Source organism: Rousettus aegyptiacus, unplaced genomic scaffold, assembly GCF_014176215.1.
Source record: "Rousettus aegyptiacus isolate mRouAeg1 unplaced genomic scaffold, mRouAeg1.p scaffold_m13_p_8, whole genome shotgun sequence".
In the NCBI taxonomy this organism is placed as follows: Eukaryota; Metazoa; Chordata; class Mammalia; order Chiroptera; family Pteropodidae; genus Rousettus; species Rousettus aegyptiacus.
Genome location: NW_023416311.1, coordinates 85671349 through 85695537, shown reverse-complemented (window position 1 = coordinate 85695537; position 24189 = coordinate 85671349). Strand labels below are relative to the sequence as shown.

General features: G+C 32.3%; 1 long non-coding RNA gene across 1 annotated transcript; it reads right to left on the bottom strand.

The window, feature by feature from the left end:
• Positions 1 to 2305: 2305 nt before the first annotated feature.
• LOC107498330 lies at positions 2306 to 22893 on the bottom strand. The gene is made up of 4 exons (XR_001594038.2): positions 22786 to 22893; positions 16342 to 16509; positions 5213 to 5276; positions 2306 to 2402 (listed from the first exon to the last, which is right to left on the bottom strand). It is a non-coding gene; the product is annotated as an uncharacterized LOC107498330 (long non-coding RNA).
• Positions 22894 to 24189: the final 1296 nt, after the last annotated feature.

Genomic DNA, 24189 nt, shown 5'->3' with positions numbered 1-24189 from the left:
GTTCTCCCTGGAGCAGCAAAACAGTATATCCCTGGATGAGGCAAACAGATCTGCATTTAATCCCTATGATCCTTAGGGACATAAACTACAGCTTCTTTCTCCTTCAGTTTTCTCACTTGTAAAGGTATATGAATACAAGTTTGCTTAGTTTATTGGGCCAAGCAATGAGGGTCAACAAATGACACTGCCTATCCACCAAATACCAGGCTTTGGGAATAGAGAAACACAGAAGATTAGATTGCTAACTGAATGATTCTATTGCTATCATGAAATGAAACTTGGTGTCTAAATGTTTTAGAAAATGGTGTTCACACAAAAAATACTCCATTAAAAAAAGTTTGGTGAAATACATTTAGAAAGTACTGTTGAACGCAGAAAGAGTACGTGTATTTGCGTGTGTGTTTATATGTATATAAATATACACACAAACAAATATAAATATCCTTAAGTAATATTCTGAGAGACACTGTGTCTCTTAGACACAGGCTTGTCTAGTTCATACATTATAGACTAGTCTTTTTCCTTTTTTCCTTCCACCAGATAATCTATAGATTTCATTTTTATTTCTTTTACCTAAGATAGTCAACCTTTATTCAAATATGTCCATCCTCTCCCTGACCCATGAACTAAGTATGACTAAGAAATACAATAAAAGTGTCAAGAAAGTTTGGGGGGAAAAAAGAAGAAGAAAGTTTGTACTTTCAAGTATTTACTTGTCAGAGATCAACAAGCCTCTGTGTCATTATACACTTGGCTATCTGGCCCCCAATTTTCCGGCTCCATAGTCCTTTTCTCAAAGTCATTCTTCTGATTCTCTTGTTTTGATGTCCATTCTATCTTATGGATTTCTACTGCCTCAATTCACTAATCTGAATGTTTTCTTCATTTTCATAGTAACTGTGGCCCTAGGAAACGGATCATCTTTTCTCTGCTCTGGCAACAAAGTAACTGATAAAATTAGTCTACTCACCTTCCTTCTCACAGGAAAAGGGAAAGAGGAATATGATAATGTCATTTAAATTTAAATTATACATTGGATAATTTCACATAAGTAAAACAACTCTGTACAAACTAAGATGTAAGAACATCTCACATTACAGTATGTAAGCTCCCTCATGGAGCTGAACAAGGCTGGAGGTAGAACTTTGGAGCCACAGATAGTCAAATGACATAAAGACTTATATAGCAATAATAGCATAACGTTTTTCCATTTCCTTTCTTCATTAAAAAAATATTTTCTTCATTTAGAGGAGTAGTGAAATGTTTTTAAGCCCAGATCCCACTTCTATATACTCATATGCCTTGTAAATTCAAGATATAACAAGACAGGTTTATTTTAAAGCAAATGCTATGTAAAAAAAATGACAAGTAATGTTTTCATTTACAGTATATTTAAGTGAATAAATATAAGCAAAAGTTAGTTTTAAAGTAAAATTTTGCATCACCTAGATATCCTTTCTTCCGCATTAAAATTATTTAAAAAATCAATCATTTCAATTAATAATTAGATAGGATAGATTATTGCAAAGCATTTGTTCATGGACTAGGACACATACCTTACAGTTTTTGAAATTACCTTTAATAAATCTTCTCTCCAAGATAAAGACAACTGGTTATGGGGAAAGGGCTAAACATATCTTCTCATCCTTCACAGAATTAGCTACTCAGAAGTGAATCTCCACCCTACCTTGAGATGATATCATAAGTGAGGCATTAGAAAGCCAATGTATTATCAATCCCAACCCTCTTTCTTTTTCATTTTTTTTCCTACCACAATCTGAGGACAAATGCTTGGATTTGAACTGTCTTAATTATAGGCAGGAATCAATAAAAGTGACCTGGTTAAACATAAGTGACATCACTGTATGGCATGTGCGGCATATATTTGCTACTAAACTAAATTTTTAAAAGTCAAATATTTCAGTTCTTTCTCTGAAACAATAAAATGTATTTCTTGACAACATATCATAGTTTAGAGTCCACAATATTTATAGCTGCCTTGAGCTATATAACATCAGAAAGAATTAATCACTGCCAAATATTCTTTAACTGTGTTCTTTCAGCCATACTGCAAACCTAGAAGGAGTTGGGGGAAACATCAAGGAGAAGATGCTACTTAAAGTTATCGAGAATAAACAGAAAAATTCATATACAGTAACCTATTCATTATTATAAATCTCCAAAGTGCCACAAAATAAACTCTGTGCTCTCCAACCTGGTGTCTTAGTCAGCTTAGGCTGCAATAACAAAAATATCATAGACCGGGTGGCTTACAAACAACAGAAAAAAAATTTTTTTTTTCCTCACAGTTCTGAAGGCTGGAAGTCCAAGATCTGATGCCCAGACTTGTTTGGTTCTGGTAAGAGCCCTCTTCCGGTCTGCAGACTGTTGCTTCTTGTAACCTAAATAAAATTTCTTGTCTAGTCAAAAGGCTCATCCCATTGTTTCTTAAACATAACTTGCGTGTTTCTGCCTTTTTGTCTTTTGCGTATATCATGTCCCCTGTATGAAGCAACTTCTTCCATGCTTTCTTCTTCTGTCTCCTTCCTATTCAACCTTTAAGGCACAACTTAAATTACATTTACCCAGAGAGGTCTTCATTCATTTATGCCAACATTCTTTATTATCAACGTCTCTCATGTGACACATTAAAAACCTTAACTTATATTATTATTTGTCCTTCTATATTTAAGTTCTGTGATCTTTTAACTATGAGTTCAGACCACTGTTCTGTAAAGAGCCAAATAATAAATATCTGAGGCTTTATGAACCAAGAGTCAAAATCTTGGCTATTACACATGAGTAGTCATAACAGAATTTTTTTAAAATTTTTGATGAAATCTAAATATAATAACGACAATTAAAAATATTTTTTTTTGTAGTACAGATCTATTCATGAGAAGAATATCATTATTTGCAGGGAAGGCTACCATTTTGCTCCTTTGGGATTCAAAGTTAATGTTCCCTATCATCAGAATTGATAACAAATATTCATCTATTAATGCTGATCTACAATAAAATTTTATGTATTTCATCTTTAAAAATGTCTTTTCATACTGACAGGTATTGTCAAATACTGATGATACTGATATCACTTCGCTAGCATGTGATTTTAATTAAGTTTTAGTCATCACTTAAAAGGCATTTATATAATTCTATTAGGCTCTTTTCCTGATATTTGCATTTTAGTATGTCATAGCATTGTAGATTAATCCCTCTGAAAATTTGGTGGAGGCACCTCAACTGCAAAGTTAAATAAATTTTTAAATATACGCATATTTCTTTTGCATTTGTGTTGAAGTTTGAAAAATGTTAATGGAACTGTGGTTTGAGCAAGTACGTTCACTATAATTTGCATGGAGAAGAAGATCTTGCTCCTCATTTTAACTTTTGACAGCACAGGGAAATGTATAAAGCAGCAAAACATTATTTGCAATTTAAAAATATTAGCTGTCAAAATGACTTTTCTATGGTGTGTCGCATATAAGCATTGTTTTGTCTTAGAATTTGGTTAAATTCATTAATATTATCAAATCTTAAGCAAAAATTAATTTCCAAAGCCATTTGGTATTTGATATTAGTATTTGAGGGTGATTCTTCTCCTTCAGGAAAATTCCATCTTGTCCTTTAGCTAAAAACTTCACACATAAAGAAAAAAGCACACTGCTAAGCCATCTAACTGTTCTCTGGTGGAGTAAGTCAAGATATTCAAGTCCATAAGAACAAATGAAGTTCATCGTTGCCACTGTTGGTTCAATAACACATAATACATTTAAGTATTTTCCATAAAATACCTGTTAATAATATAATAAAAAATCATAGGTTTTACACTCCTTACATTTTTCATAAGCTTTGTAAATTTGTTCAACTATGTCTTTTTCCACCTCACACATATTTTTAACATGAACAGTGTTAAAAATCTTAGGGAATGCCACTTAATTATGTACTGAATTAGAGCTTTCTAAACTTTGAAAATATTCTCAGACTCTTCATAGAGGCTAATGCTTCAGTCAAATCAAACTCTGCATTACGTTCTTGAATGAAAAAAAAAAAAGTGACAGCACTGGTAATACTGGGCAACTCATCATGAATCGAGGACAATTACTCAAAATAATTTGTCTTGTTTTCCTTTTGATGTTCTCCCAATGTTCTAACCACTCAGAAAACTATTCTTGCTTAAAGGCTAATGGATTTAAACAAGCTGAAGACAAATTTCTTCAGCTCCTGAAATCAACCATGATGTAATTAACTCACTATTGGTAAATGGCTTTCTTTGCTTGATTAGCAAAGGAGCTGTATGGAAACTGGTTATAGCCTTATTTTCTTTCTCTTTTTTTTTATTTCTTAGAAAAATTCTGCCCTGATGAGATATTCTATTTTAAATTTTTTAATTTTTTTGATCATTGTTTTCCTATGAATTAAGATTATGATGGGAGCTTAGTCTGGTAAAAAGCTCTTTTAACCCAGTTATAACATCAATGCTTAATGTACACAGTCCTTTGCCATGTAATTAGATAACCACTAACCCAACAACATTCTGTCTCAAAAGAACAGAGTTCAAAGTCCACTTTTCTCTTCTTGTTTTGACATAAAAAATATTCACTAGGCATACACAAATACATGCATTAAATAAAATAACGAGCTATGGCAATAACACATGGCACTCGAAACATCACTGAGCTATAACCACATCCCCGAGATTTTGTAGTACACCCAGTGGCAGGGCACAGTGATGAACAGAGCACCCCTGATCTCTGCTCCAGTTACCCAATTCTGACATAGCACAAAGATAATCATTGACAACAAGGAAATGAATGAATGTTGACATGACCCCAGTAAAAGTTCATTTGTGGACTCGGAAATTTGAATTTCATATAATTTTCATGTGTTGAAAAATGCTATTATTACTACTATCGAACCTTTTAAAAATGTAAAAATATCCTTACATCATGAACTATAGAAAAATAAGTGGTGGGCTATGCTTGGCCCATAGGCCAGTTTGCTGACCTTTACCACTATGCTAAGTATAGGCCCATCTACAGAGTCAAGAAATATTATTTCTGAAGATGACACACTAATTTATTTAACATAGTGTATGTAAATAGAAGTATATCCTCTAATTTGTATATTAGCAAAGATGCTGCTATCTACTAGTGAGGAAACGGAAGTATATTTTGAAGCATCTATTAGTAAAAAGAAGCAAACTACTTACCATGGACTCAAGAAGTCAATTAAGACTAAGGTAATTCAAGCTCAGCTTCATCCACGTCTACTACCTATTTGGAAAGAATTATATTGGTAAGTGCTGGGCTGTTTGTTAACATATAATAATTTCCATTGCTTATGTATTTAAACTTTAAAAATAATGCTTTCAATGTTTGCCTCTGAAGAAACTCATGAAATAACTACTACAACAATTTAAATTCAAATATATTTTACTTGTTTGATTGTTTTATTTTTTCTTATTTTAGATAGCATCCTTGGAAAGCAGCACAAGGTAAATGATTTGTTTATGTACTTTGGGACACTGAGTTCTGTACAGACAACTATAAATTTCATTCTGCCCTAAAAACCACTTGGGAATATACAGACAGCTTGGAACATTTTCTATTTTGATGCCTGTGGTAAATGAATCCTTATTCAATACATTAGTTCCATGGAAGTGAACATGAGGGGGTTACTTATAACATATTTCCAGATTGTAACTCTTTACCACCTAACTATAATGAGCCATAACTTGAAACATTCCAAAACTGTTTAGAATATATATATATGTATATATATATATATATTCACTTTATATTTATGTAAATGCATATTTATTGCGCACACATTTAAACTTCCCATTTTCCTATCAGATTCATCTGAATATTTGGTTAATTGATACTACTTGAAATATTAGAGGCTGCATTAATGTTGACTCTCCAAAAGAATCCCAGAAACCCTGGTGCTCAAGTGAAACTCACTTTATCAGACCTATTGCATAAGATAGAACACCAGCTTGACAGTCTTGTTGATATCTCAAAAAAGAGAATTCAGGGAAAGGTATTTATGAAGTTTTAGGACCTGAGCTAGGTGTTTTTAAGGCAGGTCTTATAAGGAAGAAAACTGGTTAAGTTGGGCAGAATTTCTGATACAATAGCCTTGGCATTATGAGAAACAAGAAGGTAAGGATATTAATGTAAGTATTGAGAAAAGTGTGATATTTGATAAATATGCTGATATTTAATTGAGTATATTAGTTTACTATTGCTGCATAACAAATCGCCATAATCTTAGTGGCTTAAAACAACAATTATTGTCCCACAATTTCCTTGGGTCAGGGCATAGCTTAGCAGGGTTCTCTGTCCAAGGTCTCATGTGTCTGCAATCTAGGTATCAGCCAGACTGCTTTCCTCGAAAGCATCTTCTTCCAAGCACACATGGCTGCTGGCAGACCTCAGTTCCTTGCGGTGGTAAGACTGAGTTCCCTGTTTTCTTGATGCCAGCTAGGTGGCACCTCTCTCAGCTCCTAGAGATCTTCATTGTCCCTTGCCATGCAGATCTCTTATAGACCATCTGTGGGAATGATAGCTTGCTTTTTCAAAGATAAGAGAATCTCTTTGACTTCAGCAGGGTATACCAGTGCCTTTTTTAAAGAACTCATCTAATTAGGGCAAGTCTGCTCAAAATAGCTTTCTTTTTAATTATCTCAAAGTCAACTGTTCAGGACCTTCATTATATCTGCAAATTACCTTCACTTTTGCCATATAACACAATTACAGAAGTGATATTACTGTCTTACTATATTATATTGCATAGATGCCATATAAATACCACCCACCCACACTAAGGGAAGAGGATTAAGCAATAGAATGGATCACTGCAGTTCACCTTAGAATTCTGCCAACCAAAGTTAGTTGTTCTTATCTTCCAGAAGCAAATATTTCTTGGAGCAAGTAGTTCAATTGATTTTTGGCCAGTCCTTGTATTGTTTAGCACAAAAAATAAAATAAAATAAAATAAAAAAATAAAAGAGGAAAGTATGCTTCATCCTAGAATCGTTTAGCATAGGCACAAGAATGTATGTTGGTTTCAGTTCCGAAGGAACAGAGACTTAATATTTCCTAATTTTCCAGTTAAATTATCTCAGAGCAAGAAGTCAGGGGCTCAGTTTTTCTACAGTTCCTATTATATGAAATAAAATATAAAATGCTTGTCACAAATGCCTAGCATCTTATATTGATTCGAACCACATAAATCCGTTTTATATCTAACCACTTTGCTGTCTACTTAATATTGTAAAAATTTACTGGTAAAGAAAAAGTCTGCCTTTATCTCAAAACCACTTCTGCGTTAAGCATTAAATTGTGTACATAATGTACGCTTGCTTACTTATGGGGTCATTTTTACCTTCCAAAATAGATTAGAAGGTCAAACTTACTAAGTCTTTCTTTTCAGCACATTCTATCTGTCACTCATTTTGTGCAGCTTAGTATCCTTTCACCGTAATCTTTCCACTCTCTCACATTTCTTATTCTAACTTGTACTTTAGTCTTCTTAGATTCAATAGTTTATTATTATAATCATTCCCTTGACCCTCTATCCCTTTAAACCCAAATCTTAGCATTATACAAATGTCAATCTACTGCATACCTCTCTCTTCACAATTGAATATAATTAGAGAAAGCACATAACCATGCCGACACTTAATGCAAGGGAGTCCTTTCCTTCTACCACACTTTTCAACAAATATTTAAAAAAAACCCTATCTCCCGTCTCACCACTCTTTGCTTTCAGCTGGTAATCTTGCTTTCTACTTTACTGAGAAAAGCAGTGAGGGCATCATTCACTTGTTCCTTCTACCACAACTATAAAGTCAACTTCATCAGTTCTTATGAAGTCTGCCATCATTACTAATATGTGCAAACTCCCTGTGTCTCCTTCCAAGGCCAAACCTTCCATACCCCATCTCACCTACCCAAGAACGCCACTCTGGTGGCTTTCCCTTTTTTATATTTGCAGGATTTCTTTGTCTTTTTTTCTTTTACTCAGTCACTCCTTTCAACATACATTGTTCTACTTAAAAATGTTTCTTCTATTTAACAATTTCTTCTTGATTTCTCAGGCACCTCTAATGACCCATTTTCATGCATCACTTTATAGAAACTTGAAGACTTTCATACACTCACAGTCTCAAAGTCTTCTCTTCGCTCTGCAGTTAGGTTTTACCTCCTGTCAATCTACCAAAGCAATTACTAAATGATTGTATCTCAGTTTTACTCTTTTGCATTCTGCTTTGTAGATTCACTTTTGTATACTGGTGCTAGGTCTCTGCAGACTATATTTCTGCTTTGTTTGATGACTCTATAGGATCTGCTAGGATGCATCACTAGAGAAATTGAAAGGCTAGAAGAAGAAATGACTCGCTCTTACTGCCTGCTCTTATGGGTTTTCCGTCTGCTTCTTCTTTTTCTTTTTTCCCCCCATAAATTCAAATGATGATTTTTCACTCTGGCGGTGGCAGTTCCTTACTGTAACAGCAGCTGAACCGTTTTGCATTGTTTTCAACATTTGTAAAACTAGCTTCATTATGACCAACCCGGAAGCATTAGCACTAGCCAGTTGTGTTCTCCTTCTCAGAGGCAGGTCCTCTGAATGTAGGGTAAGGTTAGGGAGGAGCTGGGACACAAATTTTAAGGAGAACTCCTCCTCAGGTTGTGCACCTGCCGATCAGGGACCTGGACTTCATGTCTTTGGGTTACCAGGGCTGAAAAGTCAACATTCTATGTGGGTCAGCTACTCTTATAATTAAGTCTTAGGCATGATTCTGAGTTTTTCTGCCCTCCAGTTATAAGAAATCAGTTGCTTTATATACTGTTGAGGAAACCCTTCCATATTCACACTTTGGCTCAGATTTTCATTGTCTTTCTCAGGTGGGCAAATAGTACTTAGCAACAGCCATTCGGTTTCCTCGTCCTTATAATCACTTCGTACTCTTTAAAATCTGAGATACCATCCTCTGGTATTTCATCCCAGTGATTGTTGTTACCTCACCTGATAGCATGCCAGAGGTATCCCTTTTCAACCTACCAGTGATGGCAGGGCTCCTAAAGTCAGCTAGTGGGCTAGTGGTCCAGCTTCAAATCCATTTTAGATTCAGAATCCTTAAACCACACTTGGCATCGACTGTCTAATATCAGATTTTCTAAGAAACACTGTGAAATTTAATAGCCACAACAGAAGCCTCAGTTCATCCCACAGGGAGCAGTGAAATTGGAATGGTTGTTTCATGGTATTGAACTTTGTGCCCAGGTGGGCTGGCCCTCTACAACCAGCATCTACCAGTCATTGGTTACTGACTGCCCACCACTGACTGCATTACTTTGGGAAGGCTAGCCTCTTCGGTTAAGAAAAATTCTAAAAAAGGGATTCAGTTCAAACATATCAGCAGCAGGAAGCACCTCACTTCTGAAGCGGAGAGCTGGGCAACTCACCACAGCATCACTGCAATTATTAAATAGTACATATGACATAATCATTTTTCTTCTATTTAGAAATATCAATAATTAAATATTAATGACTTCATAACTATGGCATTCAATTTATGGAAATGAATAGCCACAAGACATGTTTATCAATCAATATAAAAAATAATCGGCCAATTAATAAATGGTGTATGCATCCCTATACAGAACTCTTTTCAGAATTTTTAAAATCAATTATAAAAAAATTTGTAATGACCATTTTCAACTCTTCAACTCATTTATATTTTATTATTGTCATTTCTTTCTATGATGATGGATGATTAAGAGACTTCGTCCATCCTAGGAAACTGAATTGAAAATATTATTAACTAAGTTTTCATTTGCATTGTAAAAACATACCATTGAATATCTATTCAGAGATACCTTCAAAAAGTAATTAAATAAGATTATTAGCTAAGCATTGGTATTCAAAAAGTCAAAGACATATAAATTTACACAAAGATTTAGAGTTATGAGAAATATATTACCCATGGTATTAGTTGACCATAGGTATGATTTTTGATGTTTAGCAAGATACTATGATTCTAATACATTCAAAAATATTAATAATGGAACACATTTTCTATTTAGGAATCCTAGTAGCAAGTAAAGTCCTATAGTAAAAATTTGAATATATAAAGCAGTATAAGTCTTTTACTGTGCAGTCACAGGCAGGCTTTAGGAATTACTTCGTGGTGCGATTAACTACATCATTTGCACATTGAATCAAATCATCATGAAACAAGGGGGATACACTGTCAATGTCCACCTGCTTTCAAAGCTTTCACACATTTTGTGGGGGAGTTGAAACATTATGTTTTCAGAAGATAATTGCAGCAAGGAACTGGAAAAAGATAAGCATTTTTTTTTTTGGTATATGCTTATAGAGTACATAATAATTAATGGGGACATGGTAATGTAGAAAACTCAGAGTGTGTTTCTCAGACATATTAATTAATTGATTGATTAATTCAATAAAAAATGTTTCTTGAGGCCTTTCCTTTTGCCATTGCTCCAGGCATGAGGGTTTACAGCAGTAAAGTTAAGGATATAATAACAAAAATTAAATGCATAGACTGTCTGCCTCCACATCTTCACTTGACCACCCCCCACTTATGATAAATTGCTTAATGTATGTCATATAGTTTCATTTTTAAAGTGGCAAAAATCATCCATTATAGCATTATTATGAGAATTATATGTTATTGTACATAAGTATCTCATTAAAATTTCTGGCATAAAATACCAAATAGAATAATCAATAAAAAGATGAAACTAAGGCTTCATAATTCCTGTGGAGAGTGAGTTGACTGGTTGTGATATTTGTTAAATGCCTATCATGAGTAGAAGATGTGCAAAGGAACTTAGAGCTGAACTGAAGATAAGTGTCTCTAAATTTGAGAATTTTAATGAGTAGGAAAAAAAGCTATAATTCAAGTTGTATTCATTTGCACCACAGATATATCAACGTTAAGTGTGAAGTAGACAAATTTTTACCCTTTATTAAAGTATGTTACATATAAAATTTATATATTTTAAGTGCAAAACTCAGTTATTTTTAAATATTAAAAATTCAGCTAGTTAATTTCCGTTGTGCCATCGTCACCATTATCCAGTGGTAGCTTATTTCCATGATTCCAAAAAGTTTTGTCAATCCACATTCCCACCTCCAATTTTAGCAACCAGTAACTTGGTTTCTGTCTCTGTGCCTTTTAGGAAGACACCAAATGAATGGAATCATACTGTGAAGCCTTTTAGTTCTGGCTTCTTCCACTTTGAATAATATTTTTGAGGTTAATCCATGGTAGAGTATGTATCAGGATTAGTTATATTACTGAATAGTATCCTAATGTATGGATATGCCACCTGTCGTTTATCCATTTACCAGCTGACAAAGTTTTAAAATTTGGTCTCTTAGAATTAGAGCCAATTTCGAGTTAAATTTGTATTTGGTGTAGGGCGAGTATCTAAATTCACTTTTTTGCATGCCAATATTTTGTTATTCTACAAGGTCTAAAGGAGATGAAAGGATTTTCCTGATTAGTGGGCTCAAAAATAGGATTTAGAAAAGACTCATGGATAAAAAGGAAAGATAACAACATACAAGTCATCAATTAGAGGACTTCAACTTTTTAATGAGAAGAATCCTTAGAATTAAAGCAAAAAAAAATAAAGTCTCAGTAAGGAAGTCTGAGAACAACAACATCAACAAAAAACTCTTTGGGAATTAATAGGAAATGGAGATTATACTCTCTTTTGTATCTGTGGCTATTTTAACTACAATTGAAACTGCAGGTTGGTTAGAGAAAGTACTGTTTTTTTAACTTTATGAGACAGAAAACATAATAAATAGCACCCATGTGTGTGACTTTCTTTTTAGCCTAGTGTGATCTGTCCTGTTTGTTTGTTTTAATCTTACAAAGAAGAGTCTTTCTGTTTCAAGTCCTTTTTTTCTCTCTCCCAATGTGAGAGATTTGGAGCATGGTTCAAGGGTATAAAAATGAAATCCTTGGTAAGAAAAGGTTTGCTTATAAATCATTATTTTAAAGTTGCTCTTTTTAATAGAGAAATCACAGAAGAAAAACCAATAGAATTCATACTTACCTCATAAATAAGTGTACAAAAAAGTAAACCATAAGCAATATTAAAAGACAAAAAACAGACTGGAAAATATTTACAACAAATGGTATAATAATGTACATGTAACTATATAGCCTTAATGTATTAAACAAGCAATTGGAAAAAATTCAATTTCTTTAGGAACTAAAATAATGCAAGTTAATAATTTTACCTATCAAATAAACACAAAATTAAAAATATATGATGTTATGAAAAATACAAAGCATATGTTACAGAAGTAAACGTGTTAATTGCCATAACTTTCCTAGAAAATGATATTTGCACATATGTACATATATAATATAAAGATTCTTTAAAAATTAAAAAAAGGTTATTAAGCCATTAATTTTCCTTATAATAAATTAACCTAAATAATTATTAAGATGCATGCACAAAAGTTTATGGGCAAAGGTTTCCTTCCTGAAGCACTCATAATTTCGAAAAAAAATAAAAAATTTAAATAAAATTTTAAAATAGATTATGATACTTCTAAATAACTGAATATTGTTTTTTAAGAAATAACATTTATAATAAAGATATAGTAATGTTATAATTTTAAAAATATAAATTGTTAGAGAGTGAGGCAGATAAGGAAACAGTTGGGAATCTTAGAAGCAAGCCTAATATTCTGAGGATCTTAAAGCATGGGATAAAAAGTGTCTGGTAGAAGAGAGAAGAAATAAATAGGGCTAGTTCGCGTGATGGGAATCAGAGAGATTAAAGATAACTACAGAAAGCCATCTTCTCTGGTGAGATCTCTACTACACTCGACTACTGAAGACAGAAAAATAGTCATTTCCATGGGATAGAGGTAAGGAAGCCAGAATGTATCCTGTCAGTTATAATAGTCTCCAGTACTGATATTTTTACTAGAGAAGATTTATTCTTTGAGTTTAAAAACTAAAATTTTGAGTGTGTCATTTTGTTAGTTATGCACATCTTTATATATATTTCAATTTCCTGTTATAGGAGAAACTCAGAGAGATATAAAAACATAAAATGAGAAAAAATCATGGAAAAATATAATAAAATTAACAAAACAGAGACAAATATTATCTACTGTATGATTTTGTTCAGGCCAAACCTGACCTTTCAAATCTATTTAATGACATAAGTAAATCCCTTTAAAATAATTTCTTTAGAAGATTAGTGAATTTGAAGATCTGACGCAATCATTTCAAAACTACCTAATGCCTAGGGAGTCATAAGAATACCTGCTGAGTCATCGCAGTGAGGCATCACCACATGAAGTTTAAAAAGATAGATTCTTTTTATGACAGTCTTTTGAAAAAAAAATCACAACTTTCAAAAGAGTGTTTTCATATTGTTGACAGGTGTGCTGTGATTACTCATCGGGCCCTGAGCTTCACATAAAAAGGGCCTTTTTTTTCCACGGGTAGGAAGCTTGGCTATGAAAATTTCCATTCCACTTATAAAATAGATGCTAATTAGCACATCTCATTTATTAAACTTTCAGGGATTCATGGCAATGGAATGAATGGAAAAGATGTGCATAGGGATATAAGGTTCAACTGTTTAAGTTGGTTGGTCAGTCAAGTCAATAAAAATTGGTTCAAGACACAGCATGGCAGCATGGTAAAAGCATGGGTTTTGAATGAAAGAATTATGAGTTTGAATCTTCTTTTGTAAGACACTAGTTTTACAAGTTTGGACAAGTTACTTTTCTATGACCTATTTTTTAAGTGTTAAATCTGAATAAAATTATATATATATACATATTGTGTAAAATTCTTATTGAAGTTTATGTGTAAATACACATTCACACAAATATATTATATATATCTACCCTGCCCAACTAGTTCTCAGAATTGAACGAGGACATTTATTTGGTGATATTCTTATAGTGTCCTCTGACTTTCTAAGTTCCTTTATGGGGAGATATACAAAATTAAATGAAAGAGCAAGTCTTTTTTACAGCTATTTCTAGAGCTGTAATCATTTAGAGGTCAGAGAACACACACTGAATGGAAAATGGTGGTCATTCAGGAAGTTGATTAGACAATTGATCTCCAACCTGAGCAAAGCTAGTCCCTGAAACAAGCATGAAGCAGAGCCCTGATGAGATGGATAGACAAGTAAATAAGTAGAGAAAACTGGCAACCATGGAAACAGCATGGTGCAATGTACCACAGATTTTAAGGATCAGAAAATTCTTGTGGTGACTGAGGAGTATGTTATTACTTGCTTGAAATATATGGAAAAAAAAGAAAATTCTAGATAAGGAAATTACATGAGAACATAGGGACAAATTCTATAGCAAGTGCTATTCAACCATGTGACTCAAGATTTCTAAGACCATTTCTCTGAGGTCATAAAAAACCTATATTTGTTCCTTCCAGGCAATTTCTAAGGCAGTATAAGTTAATGCCTTAAGGAAATACCTCCTAATATAAATTTCTTAATTTCTTAAAAACTGCCATTATTAAATATATTGGGGTGACATTGGTTAATAAAATTATATAAAAATGTAAAAACTGCCATTACTAGTCAGAAATTATATTTTCTTGAGTATTTATAATTTTTTATATATTTATGAAATTGTTTCTATCCTCCATATTGCAAAAACCTTATATTAGAAATTTCTAGCTATCCAAAAGTGACTAATATGTGACGCCAAAGGAAAAAAATGTAGATTTCCTGAAGATCACTTTAAAAATGGAAAAATACAGGACAAATCTATTTCTTCCTATAACTTTATATGGAGAAAATATTAAGTAAAAGAATTTGCTTCATTTATCAGTGTACATATCTTTGATTTTCAATTTTAACAACTATCCCTAATCTCTAAGTTTATTCAAATGAAGTTGTTGGATAACATAAGCTTTCAATACCCACTGTATCATTTCTTCCTCATTCTATCCATTTTCAAAAGCTCTGAGAAACAGAAAATAATTTCTAAAGAACACTCTGATAAAATATTTGAAATACTTCATAATTGTCTTCTGCCTATTAAATAAATACTGCTAATATTAAAGCAGAGCACAGTTGAAATTACAATGCTGAATTAAATATATTCTCTGTTACAAATATGGAGAACAATCTTTGCTTAATTAGAAAATCCTTATTTGAAGATTTAACGCCAAATATTTTTAAATAGATTTGGACTCTTTCCTTGTCATATTCATGAAGAAAAAACCTAAGTGCTTAATATGTAAAATTCAAAAATACTGCATATTTCATGATCAAAATAGCCAAGGAATACTGTTATAAACTTATACCTTCCAGCTCAGATGCATGTAGGACTATCAGAGTATTTTTAGTATATTTTACAGTTGTCCTCCGTCTTCACTATTATGTACTTTTCTTTCTTGGAATAGATAACTTGGCATGATCACCCAAACAGTATATTGTCTGCTCCTTATATTAATGTCACTTGGAAAACTAGCTTCAACATTTCCAAAGAAATTTTCGTGTAACTTAGTACATAGATTGGGTTGTAATCTCTTAACTTGAATAGTTAATATAGATGGAGGAAAATAATTATTTTCTAAACAAATGTTGATCATAACCGCAAATATCTTCTAAAGAAGAAATAAAATTCCAGAGAATTTTAATAGTAAAATATCTAGGTGACCCTTTCGGATGTAAAAAACAAAGTTCTTCTCTTACTGATTGTCTAAAAACGGAGAGGAAAACAAAGATAAATACATAATATTCTGAGTTAGAGAGTTATTGGTGTTCAGGCGTTGTCTACTGTAAATGTGAGAGATGCTGTAAGGGCCTCAGAAAAAATAAAAAATATATGATGAAGAGAGGTTACTCCTCACAGCAAGGTGTCATCAGAGGAACACTGCCATTAGAATTTCTCTTGAGAAGGAAATAACTAATGCAATTTTTAAAAGAATGGCATCTGGAATCAAATATAAAGCAGTTTTTTTTTTTATGTGTGATGCAATTATTCTTTGTTTTCCCCAAACCTTTAGTATACCTTTGTAAATTTCTGCTACACACAGCCAACATTGGCAAATCAAGAGAAGAGAAGCAGAGGTATGCATATCACACTATAAAATTTGATGCTTGGATAAGAATATTAATATAGATATCAGCTATGAAAACATTTATCATAAAGTATAATAGTATAAACTATTAGAAATCTGTGGAAATACTGGAAGCAAGATGGGTATCACATTTTATGGGATGGAATGAAGCCATATTACTCATTTATTAACATATAGGATGGCATCAAACGACTCACCATTCAATCACACACAAAAAAAATAGTGCTTTATTATGAGATCTTCAGAGATATGAATCTCATTCTTCTTTCTCCATCTTCAGACTGTTAGTAAGCCTTCCCTTTTCATGAGAATCTTTCCTGTCTTTATCATACATATGTTCCTTTCCATTCGAAGCCTGATTTTTCCTGAAATAATGTATTTAAGAAAGCATTTTAACTGTGATCATTTTCAGTCACCTTAAAACTTTTTAGAATTATATGGGTTAGTAGCCTAAAAATATAAAATAACTGCTAAAGGTAAAGGAGGCAAAGAATGTAATGCCATCGGCTATTATCAGTTAGTATCTTAGCATTTAGACTTTTTATTTTACTACCCTCCTTTCCTAGAATAACAACTAGCTGAAGCCATTTCCATTAAAATGAAGAAAATATAGTTTATTAGTAAGAAATCTGAAGGAGAGAGAGGGGAAAAGCACAATGAGTTGGAAAAGCACAGCAGTTGGAAGTGGAATGTAACAAACCTTTATACCTTTATCTAATCAATTCTACTAAATTCCGTTCCCTTTTTCCCCAGATTTACTTCTTAATTAAGTCAGAACGAGTACCACTTATAAACCAATTTTGGCAAGTTTAAAGTGGTAAAAATAAGCCACACTGATACGACCTCATATTTTCAATTCCTGCATTAAATTACTTAGCTTACTTTCAGCCTTAAATGTCCTTACGGAAACACTTTTCAGCTCAGTACACTGAAGTCTAAATGCCAATGTTTATTACTTTGAAAAGTCAATTAAGTGTTTTGACAGCACTACACAAAATGACAGTCATCAAATCAGTGTTATGGCCTGAGAAATTGTGAGAAGCCTCATAGATGATGGCATACTACAGAGGACCAGGGGATGATATATATACTCTTGCACATACTGGAATTTTTTAAGAAAATTATCAAATAAGTGCTTGATGTATCAAGAAATAACAGTGTTCTTGAGGTTTGCTATAGCTAAGTCTACCTTTGAAAAAACATTAGTATTTTTATAATAAAAGCCTCCTCTCTCATATGGGGACAAAAGTCAACATATCTTACATAAATTCTATTTGATGAACAAAGAACATGTCTTCATTGTACTATAATTGTGGGATAGAAGAAATTTAGAGGAGTTACTCTAATTTTGAGTGTAAGTACTGACTCAAATTTCCTCCTCATAACCAAAACATAAATCCAATTTTCGAAAGCCTATAATTTTATTAACACACACCTAAATTTGGTAAGATTAAAAATCCTCTCCAATACTTAAGTAAATAATTTTCTAGTCCAAAGATAGACCAAGACTCATTTAAAATCTTTTCAGTCAGGTAGTAAAATGGTTACAAAAATTGACTTTCAATGTTTGTTTTCCTGGTAACCGAAGTAAATAATTACTCATAGTAGAGCAGATACGGTTAAAAAAATGTAAATAAACCAAACAGAGGGTAATGACAAAACAGGTAGCTGGACAAAAACTAAAGCAAGAATAAGATTTAAACCTTCATTTAATATTTGTATATATGTATATATATGTTAATTTTTAAATAAATATTATCTGTAGATATGAGTATCACAAGTCACTTTTATTCTTTTCATGGTATTCGCTCTTGTTTCTAAATTTTCAGTAATAAGTTTGTATTGATTTTTAATCAGAAGAAAGTTATTTAAAAGAAAATCAATCTTATTTATTAATAATAAAGTGAGTAACTTGCATTTTGCATAAAATTCTGTATTATTTTAGAAAAGTGAACAAATCTCTTTATCCTGTAATTCTATTTTTTTACTTTTATACACAAAAAAATTGAGATTAAATATTAAAAATGAAAGAAAAATTAGTAGTTGACATTTGGCCACATTTTAAAAAAGAAACTTAGGCAGAAGGTGTATAACCACCCCACCCTATATCCACCTCCAAAAAACACACACACAAATATATGTTGAGGCAAGTTAAGTAAATGAGAGGAGAACGACAGATGGTGATTGATGCTGTACTCAGTACATAGATTAGAACAGTAGGTGAAGCCAAGTTTTTATTTGAAACAGGCATCCTCTCCAAGATATCACTTGTTTATGTCATTTTTGATACTCACTTCTGATTAAAGGGCAACTCATTTAATGCATTGTAATTTTTATTGTGTATTAAATTAACAATAAATACTTTGAAAACAGTTTGCTTTTTTAAAATGAAAAGCATTTCAAATGGCATACTTATATAAATCCTTGATACAGATCATAGGTGTCATTTAATGAAATCTTGATAATAATAATAAGCCTCTCCCCTGGGAAAGAGTGAAAATTCCAGGTTATATGTTCATTAAATATTTAATTACTAAATTGGGTCAATACATTTTCTTCATAATTTTTTCCCCTAAATGATTAAGCGATTTTGTAAAGTCAGATTGTATGAAAACTAGGGATGATAAAAGCTAAATGTTGTACCTAAGCCCAACATTCAGTAAAGTCTGTAAGCCAAAGATCAACCTCAGGTCCCTTGTCTTTAATTATATTTATTTTTCCCTATATCATACTACCTTAGGCTTTGGGAAAGAGTGAAAATTCTAGAAGTGTTGAGGGCAAGATATAACTCCAGTGCAAGAATAACTAATTAATAAAACAGGAAATTCAATACAAGAAATTACCAGATAGAATAAGACAGGAAATCTGATATACTAAAATGATATAGGAGTCCATTGATATTAAAAATAAGTTTAAACTCATCTAGCTTTAAGGACACATATAGGCTAAAAGTGAAAAGATACAAAAAGATATTCCATAGAAATGGAAACCAAAGGTAGCAGGAGTAGCTATCTTAATATCAGAAAAATAAAACTTTAACTCAAAAACTGTTAAAATAATTATATAATAATGCAGTGGTTAATTCATCAAGAGGATATAACAATTATAAATAAATTATCTAACTTCGTACATCAAGGAACTGGAAAGAAGAACAAACTAATCCTAAAGTTATAAAAAGAAAAAGAAACAACAAAAACCAGAAAACAAGTAAATGAAATAGAAATTATAAACACAACAGAAAATATCAACAAAACAAAATTGACAAACCTTTAGCTAACTAGGAAAAATAAGAGGAGTTAAATAAATTAGAAATGAAAGAGGACACATTACGACTGATACAACAGAAATATGAAGGCTCATAAGAGATTACTATGAGCAATATACACCAACAAATTGGATGACCTGAAAGAAATGGATACCTTTCTAGAAATAGTCAACTTACCAAGACTGAATCATGAAGAAATAAAAAATTAAAACAGACCAATAATGAGTAAGAAAATTGCATCAGTAATCAACACAGAAAATTTCAGGACTAGATGGGTTTAGTGAATTTTGCCAAACATTTAAAGAATTAATGCCACTCCTTCTCAAACTCTTTCAAAAAACTGAAGAGAAGAAAACACTCTAAAATTATTTTTCAAAGCCAGCATTAGCCAGGTACCAAAGCCAGACAAGGACACTGCAAGAAAAGAAAATTACAGAACAATATCCCTGATAAACACACATGTAAAAATTCTCAACGAAATACTAGGAAACCAAATCAACAACACTTTAAAAGAATCATACGACATGATAAAAATTTATCCCTGAAATGCAAGGATGGTTCAGCATGTGCAAATGAATAAATGTGATACACCATATTAACAGAATAAAGAAAAAGAAATAAAAGACATTCAGAAAGAAAAAAATAGAAATGTCTGTCTTTTCAGATGACATGACCTTACATATGGAAAATTTTAAATTTATTAAACTAATAAATGAATTCAGAAAAGTTGCAGGATACAAAATCAACACACAGAAAAACAGCATTTCTCTACACTAACATCAAACTATATGAAAAAGAAGTAAAGAAAATCCTATTTAAAAAGGCATTAAAACAATAAAATATTTATGAATAAATTTAACCAAGGAAGTTAAAGACCTGTACACTGAAAACTATAAAACATTGATGAAAGAAATGTAAAAAAAAGACACAAATAACTGAAAAGATATCCTGCATTCATGAATTGAAAGAGAATGAACATTGTGAAAATGTCTATGCTACCTAAAATGTTCTCTAGATTCAATGCAATCACTATCAAAATTTCAATTTTTCACAGAAATAGAAAAAACATTACAATTCGTATGGAACCACAAAAGACCTCGAATATCTATTAGAATGACTTTTATCAAAAAGATAACAGATGACATATTGGCAAGGATGTGTAGGAAAGGGATCATTTTTATACTGATGGTGGGAATGTAAATTGGTACAGCCATTATGGAAAACAGTATGGAGATTCATAAAAAAATTAAAAATGGAAGTACCATGTGATGCAGTAATTCCACTGTGGATATATATCTGAAGAAAATGAAATCTGTCTAGTAGCATTATTTACAACAGCTAAGTTATGAAAACAACCCAACTATCCTTCAATAAATGAATGGATAAAGAAGATGTGGTATATATAAAACACATTTTTATTCAGCCATAGAAAAGAGGGAAATCCTGCCACTTGTAACAGCTTGGATGAACCTGGAGGACATAATGCTAAGAGAAATAAACCAGACAATTAAAGACAAATATATATGACCTCACTTATAAGTGGAATCTTAAAAAAAATTAAACTCATAGAAACAGAGAGTAAAATGGTAGGTACCAGGTGCTGGAATGAGAGGAAAATGAAAAATGTTGGTCAATGAGTAGAAGCCTTCAATTATGATATAAATAAATTCTTGAGATCTAATATGTATCATTGTAACTATGGTTAATAATACTATATTGTACATTTGAAATTTGCTGAGAGTTGATGGTAAGTAGCTCCCCACGTGCGCGCACGCACACACACACACACACACACACACACAATGGCAACTATGTGAGGCTATGAATGTGTTAATTTATCTGAGTGTGGTAATCATTTCATAGCATATACACATTTCAGATCATCATGCTGTACACTTTAAATATACAATTGTATTTGTTAATTATAGTTTGATAAAGCTAGAGGAAAAATCCTTCAATGAATTTACATAATTATTTATTAAAATTTAAAATGAGCCTAAAGAGGTGACTTTAGTGAAAACAGCACCTCCAAAAATAATCACCCCCATAAAAACAATGACAATACTGGCAAAAATTAGAAGAATCAGCTTTTTTACAACTCTGGAAATTAACCAAAGAGTTGCAACAATCTGGGGAGTATTTATTCAAGAAAAACACTGGTAGGAACAGTGACCTTTGTCATTTTCAGCTTACCCTATTTCTATTTCCACAATAGCTTCATATCCAACTGCCCACAATCATAATGAAAACCAATCACCTAGCAGTCACTGGAGGAGGAAAGATGAGTTGGAACTCTTTCAAAGCCCCATTCCCAGAGACTTGTCATTTTGACCTGTCTGGTGGTTTCCTAGAAGAACAAATGTGAAGGACAATCTTAATATGATCTGTCTCTGAGCTTTCTTAGTGTAAACAGCCTTTTCCACAGGGAGCAATAGTGAAAACAATAAGAGGAAATAACTGGACATCTTTTAGTGAATAATAGTAACTGGGGCAAACAACAAGCTTAAAAAGGAAATGTTGGTAAGGCAAAACTGGGTGAGATGTCCATAGAGTGAGTGATATGAAAAGTTCTGACATATTCCTGGGAATCTGGAAGGCTAATGCAATGCTGTCAACTGCCCGGCAAGTTACATATGTAATCCTAACTGCCAAATAAATGGATGCGTTAATATATTTTGGTACAGTAGTGCCTCATTCATCAAGAAGTCATTTATATGCCATATTATTTCAATTACTGTTAACTCATTTTCTTGCCTCCATTTCATCAACCATCAAAGTATCTTCCCCACTGCTACAAAGATAATCTGATGACTTATTTCTCTACTTAAATTACTTTAAATATCTAGCATAAAGTTCCAATTTCTAAGTATGGTATATGAGCACATTTACAATTTTGCCTAGGCCTCTCGGCTTTCCAGCTTCATCGCCAACCTTCCTTCCCAAGCAAGCATTGTCCTCTGCTCTAAGCCACACTGAACATGCTGTCACATCTGAGGTTTAGATCATGCTGTTCCACATGTCCTTTCCTTTTTTATCAAGTGTACTATTTTTTATTGATTATGGCCAAGTTGGAATTGTGTCATAGGAGGGAAACATCTTATTATCAAGAGAGAACTGACTCAAAAGACAATGGCATGGTGTATTAATGTAAGTAAGCATTTTAATCACTACTAACTAAGCATACATTAAGATTCATTTACACTCAATCTGACAGTTATAATCTATTGCTCACATACCTGGGATGACAAATACTGTAAATGAAAGGCTCTAGGGTGGATATTTTCTGTTTTACGGATAGTTCATTGACTTTTACATTCTTTGCTAGTTTCATGAGAGGACAAGTCAATATTCACCTTCAAACAATATGTTGACTTACTTGGTACTGACAGATCTGTTTCTGGCCTCATTTTCCCATGGAGTCCTAGGCTTGAGTTCAATTTTGGAGTTCTCTTTTATTCTTCATGAAGTATACGTTAGTTTGTCACATATACATGTGAATCTCAAACAGTTGTCATTGCTATTGTCTTTTAATAAATAATATAAGGTCATTGCTTCAGGAGACTTCAGCCCTTTAAAACACAACACAGACAAGTTTACTGATATTACTCATTCCTGCAATGATACTGATTAATCTGCTCTATATTTTACAGTAGCCCAAGCTATAATAAACAACACTGACCTTTCAACTAAATGCGCCCTTTTAGTTTACTTGAACACCACAAGCTTAGCTCTAGACAAAGAATTAATTACCCTTTTTCTGTTTGTACAAATCAATTTATAAATGCCGCCATTAGATCGCAAGTCTCATTATATTAAAGTTAATTATTTATATGCCTGAATTCGAGGCTTGACTGTTTAGAACAGGTATCACAGCTATGCTTTTTTTTTCTTTTACTATATAGTTTCAGTGTCTCATATAGTTTCTGATATACAATAAATAAAAGTAATATTTCTTATATGAAATCTAATCTGAAATTTCATAAATATGGCTGAAAATCCAGGAGAAATAGTTTTCAACCAAAGAAAAATTTTCAGTAGTTACTGAATTCATCACCTCCACAAACTTATATTCAAAAACATGCCAGTTTCTTAAAATATCTGATGTAGAAAATATTTATATTATTCACTCTCAAAAACAGATGAGTACATCTGCTTTTAGTGTTTTTATTATTCCATGTGACAAAATCAGCAGCATGTATAAAGCACTTCTGTTCCATTATGAAGTATGATGGTTATCTCAAAGAATTACCCTTGTGCTATTGTTTAAATTGTGAGCTAAACTAATGACTTTTATGGACTACAATTTTTATTTGAAAGAATGAATGACAATCTACAGTTATTCACAGTTGAGTACTTAGCTGGCCTTTTTCACACAAAATGAATAAAGTGAGATTCTCATATTAAAAAAACTATATTGGGAGGGGCCAATAATGAAATTTGAGCTTTTAAGCAAAAGTTAGGATTTGAGAAAACTTTTAACTGCCACCGTGAACTTGACAGCTTCTTAATTTCTAGAAAGATAAATTGGGATATTAATAAATGTGGAACTTTTTCCATTGTCTAATGAAATACATCAACATTTGGAAGATGTACAAAACTCAGTAAACTATTATTTCCCAAAAAACTGATGCATATTACAAAATCTAGCAATGATAAGAGACTCTTTCAAAATGTGACATACATAGATTAATAGATTTTAATGTAATTAAGTAAGAAATGTTCACTAATAAGACTTCAGATTCCACATTGCAACTCTCCTTTAAGAAACAAGCACTTATTG